Below are 5,000 nucleotides of genomic sequence, written 5' to 3'. Positions count from 1 at the left end.
GAAAGACTCTCAGCTTTTCTGACTGAATGATGAACACGAGCTTCAGTTTGTTGCACATTAGGATTTAACCAGCAGTAATTATAACCTGGATCATTTCTGTTATTTAGAAACTGAACCAACAGAGTGTTGAAGTTGAAACATTGGCGAGCTTTAAATCGTCCATGCAGAACAGAGCTGTGCAGAATAGAGCTGTGCCTTAGTCACATCCAGCAGCAGGTGGCTCCCTGCTTAGGCTCAGGTGTTTGTGAAGGATAACACGTCCTCACATCGGCGCTCCTCCTTCCTCTTCTCATCACAGCTGTTCTAAAAACTCCGATGGACTTGTCCTCTCTGAAACCTCCACCTGACTCGAGGCTCATTAACTGTGATGGTGTTCAGCACCTCAGAGGTATGTTTGATATGAATGAAGGAAGCTTTTAATCACCTGAAACTTCCATCAAACCACGAGAGAAGAAAGCAGTGAAAGCTGAAAACGCTGGAGCACATGTTGTCCTTTGAGCGCTACATTTCCAGTGTCCTTGAACACAACACAGCCCTGTGACACTGGCTCCATCAAACATTACTCACTGCTGACTTCCTGCTTTGCACTTCTTTGACTCATTCCTGGCGCTGACGCGCTTTTCTGACACGTTAACAGGGACAGAGCTTCGAGTCCAGCAGCTCCTGGACCAGCTCTACACCAGCTCTGCAGCCACTTCACAGCATTTACTTCCAGATTCACTCTGTTTTTCTGCTCTGAACACTGTTGCATTGCTTCATTTCTCCGTCCTTCTGTCATGTCAGGCTTAAATCATGGATACTTAGACTAAACTGGACTTTAGAGGAACGTTGCAAACAGCAGGGGCGCTTTTCCCCTTTCAAAGCCCATACAAGCTAATCTTTAAAAACAGGCACATGCTGGGTGACTAACTGCAGCAGGCAGCCATTACATTAAAACACCTTCCTGATGCTGGAAGAGGCCAGTCGAGGTTTCCCTGCAGAACATCACCCAGAGCGCCACACCAGCCCGAACAGATTGTTCGGGCCGGTGTGGCGCTCTGGGTGATAGTGATAGTGGGTGATAGTGCATCCTGCCGCCGTCCCCACAACAGATAAGTGACCACCTGAGTCTGACTCCTTGCTGTCAGAGCAGCAGCTACTCCCCGCCTCAGTCAGGCCATCGGTTCTCCTTCTGTGGACCACGTCTGGTTATTTCTAACCGCTGCACACCTGATCTGACCCATCGCGTCCTCGCGCTGCCGCTTTGTCTTGTATCAAGTCATCGAATTCTCTCGTGATGCTTCGCTTGTTGTTTCACAGGATGTTTATAGTAAATTAGAACGTGCTCATTTAAATCCAGTCCGTGCTGTAAACTGTGAAGCTGGATTTTGGTGAAAGGCGGAGTCATGACAGAGTGAGGTGCAGCGGGGAGGGAGGTGTTTCTCCTCAGGTTGCTTTCAGCTCACATCAGCCGATGGTGGATTTAAAGGTCACCGACAAACGAGGTCAGACTTAAACTGATTGAACTTTTGCTGCAGAGGTAAAATTGAAGCAGACCCTGCGGTGGCTCAAACTGAATCAGCGTGGGAAGTCTGTGGCACGCCGCCGCCGCTGCGAGCGGAGGCCGTCCATCAGCGAGGGATAACAGTCGTCGTGTGACGCCCGGGAAGCCACTAACGCACCATTTCTGTGACTGATGCGAGTCATTTCCTCGCTGACACACGCTCTCCGAGGAGAACTCCCACGCACTCATAAACTACGACACACACACGGCGCGCACTATTAAAGTTACGTCTCCTCGTGCTATACTGCAGAATCGTGACTCGACATCCTGTCAGCGACGAATCATTACGAGACAACATCGGCGCCTCGACCAATCACACGCGCAGACAGGAGGGTTTGTTCGGAGACGTCCTCCTCACACCTCGACTGGTTTTCCAGTGAGCAGCAGTGTTTCACTAAGTCACTGTTTGTGCTGCAGAGGGCTGTTAAACAGTAATGACCTGTGAGCGGCTCAGAGGCTTTTAGCGCTGCTTCAGTTCAGCCTGACAGGAGTGCAGAGGAGGAGAGCAACACATCACATTTACTTCAAACAACAACGCAACGGCTCAGGCACGACAACCGCATCCAAACAGCACCTAACAACAAACACAACTACAACCAACCCCTAATCAAGCACCAACCACAGTAAGCCACAGCCAGCACCGACAGCGACCGCCAGACAAACCAACAGTCTTCAGTTCAATTCAGTTTTATTTATACATCAAATCACAACAGTGGTCACCTCAAGACGCTTTATATTGTAAGGTAGACCCTACAATAATACAGACAACAATCACATGACCCCCTGTGAGCAGCACTTTGGTGACAGTGGGAAGGAAAAACTCCCTTTTAACAGGAAGAAACCTCCGGCAGAACCAGGCTCAGGGAGGGGCGGGGCCATCTGCTGCGACCTGTATCCAGAACAGCACGCCACCAACAACCTTCCAATAATGATCTTTGGAACAGTGAAACAGTGCACTGTGATCCAACAGTGTGTATCCAGTAAACATCCAGGACTTCCTGTTTCAGTGTTTGTGGACAGATGTGGAAAAATGAAACACCTTCAGATGACAGCTGATGGTGCCCAGACTCTTCACCTTTATGAAGAGGCCTGGTTTGACGTGATTGGTCAGTACCTAAGTCCCGTTACAGGAACTGAAGCAGCATTCGTGCTCCCACACTGTGCAGCAGAGGCTGTGAGCAAACATACTCCAGCATCGTTTTCCTTGCACCCATCGGACAGACAGGAGCAGCTTCACTGATCTTCTCCAAAAGAGGATGTTGAGAAACCATCCGTCACGCTGCGATGTGTTTTGGGTGTTGTGATGTGGAGGTGTGAAACCTGGCTGTGTCTGCTTCACAGCCGGAGTTCGTCCCGAATGTTGCTGCAGTTATTTTTCAGAGAACAGGATGTTCGTTTCCTTCACTCACATAAATACTTTGAAGTAGTGAAAGCTGTAGGCGTTCAGTGATGCTCAGGATGTTTTCACTATTTTCTGCTGTGGAAATGTTCCTGCTGGGAGTCATGGTGAGATTAATCTGATTACTGGTTGTGAGTGAAGCGAGGTTTGTTTTGTCCCTGTAGGCAGAACTCTGGGCCCAGAGGGTAAGAGATCGAGGTCGTGGTTCTCAGACGGGAAATGTTGGACCGTTTACTCCAGGCTGCAGATCTCTGCCCGAAGGAGGCGGAGGCGGAGGCGGATCTTTGCGTGTTTGCTGCTTTGCAGAAAGTCAAAGCAGAGAGGCGTGTGTGCAAATATTCAGATGAGGTGATGTGCATGCCTGCGTGGTGCAAACTGAACCTGCAGGAGCCTCCATTGTTTCTCCCTCCGTCTCTCCCTCACCTGTTGCGCTTGAATGGGAACCATGGAAACAGAGCGCTGCTGTGGCAGCTCTGAGCCAATGAGCAGCAGCCGCAGCTCGTCTCCGCGGCACATTAATTGTTTTCTGTGTTTATGATGTCAAACCGGATTGTTTGTTGGCTGCTGCAGGCTGCGGATGCACAGTAACGTCTCGCAGAGCTCGCTCTGCTGCATCGCTCTGCTGCATCGCTCTGCTGCATCGCTCGCACCTGCGACCGTCCTTCATCATAAACAAACACGCCGCCGTCTGCTTTGGCCTCGGCTCGCAGGAGCTCACGTATGGATTCATTCGCAGCTCAAAATAGTTCCAATAATCATGCTTTCATTTGCAGGGAAAGCAGCGACCTTCAGGCTGAGGCCTGCAGAGAAAATGAATCAAAACTGAAAAAAAGGTCTTTAAAGCTTCGTTCTGTGCTGAGCTGAATGTTGTAAACAAACACAGAAACTCTGTGAAGCACGATTCATCTCCATGTTTGATGTTTATCTGCTGTGAACTCAGATAAACGTCCCGTTTACGCTGCTGGCGCTCCTCCACCGCACACCCACCTGCAGGTGGATTCAGAACGCTACAACGGGACAGGAAGTGAGGTTAAGCCCCGCCTCACCTCTGGAATCATGTCTGACTGCAGCGGTTAGAACCTGTGATGGTCGCCAGTCGGGGGGCTGCGCTTGGACTCAGAGAACTGAAGTTACAGTCAGTAACCCCGATCTCGTGCTGTCGCCCACAGCTGCTGTTTCCACAGGGACACATTTCAGCAGCGCACCCCTCATTCACACTTCTATCTACAATTATCCACAATACTTCAGCTGATGGTCACACGGAAACATCTGCACGGACGATTGGTCTGAACGCCACCTCAGACTTCAGTCCTGCTCGTTCTTTAATAATTTATTTTTATTCTATTTTATTTAATTCGACTGTATTTTAAGGAGCTTTTAAAGCTTTAAAGACGGTATTATTGTATTTCATTACAAAGCTTTATTCTACTTGTTTTCTACTCAGTTTAGCTTTTCCAGCTTCATCAGCCTCACATCTGTCTGCTCTCCTCCTCAGTCTGGGAATCTTAAAGCTCTGAAACCCTCAGACAGTCCTGAGTTCCTGAGCTGAGGGCGTTCCAGAAGAAAAGTTGGAAAACCGGGATTTGTTTTCCGGCTGTGAGTGCGGCTCGCAGCGAGTCACAAATACAGCAGATGGATTTTAGACGTTTACAGCTGCGTTTGATTTTTGTGCCGTCGTCTCGACCGACCGGCACGAGGCTTCATAACTTTATAACAACCTGTCGGAGCTGCTGGGTTGTTATCAGCTCAGTGACTGTTCATGTTGCTGAGAGCAGGAGCGGCGCTGTGGAGAAGAGTGTGACTTCAGGCATTTCTGTGGGTCGAGGCGTTTGAGGTGCTGTGCAGAAGGACAATGATGAGCTTCAGATCAGGAGAAATGGTCCTTTACAGGAAGATCAAACCGCCACACGCTAATCGTCAGCTGTGATGTGACCTCATAGGCAGGCAGAGCAAACATGAGCCGACTGTAAACCGCGGCGACAGCCTCTGATTTCACTCAGTGACCTTTGACCCTCAGCCCATTGGAGCGTCCGCGCTGTGTTTTGTGCCAACTGCTCC

At 49.7% G+C, this 5,000-nt stretch overlaps 1 protein-coding gene across 1 annotated transcript in view; it reads left to right on the top strand.

Moving 5' to 3' along the window:
• ankfn1a (ankyrin repeat and fibronectin type III domain containing 1a) overlaps positions 1–5,000 on the top strand; it is a 101,764-nt gene that overhangs the window by 32,393 nt on the left and 64,371 nt on the right. The window lies entirely within an intron of this gene.

This window comes from Aulonocara sp. 'chitande type north' Nkhata Bay, linkage group LG8 (genome assembly GCF_057382095.1).
Source record: "Aulonocara sp. 'chitande type north' Nkhata Bay isolate Kocher_YH1m ecotype deep benthic linkage group LG8, A_spYH_male_GT1.1, whole genome shotgun sequence".
Classification (NCBI taxonomy): domain Eukaryota; kingdom Metazoa; phylum Chordata; class Actinopteri; order Cichliformes; family Cichlidae; genus Aulonocara; species Aulonocara sp. 'chitande type north' Nkhata Bay.
This window is presented reverse-complemented; position numbering and strand designations above follow the sequence as displayed.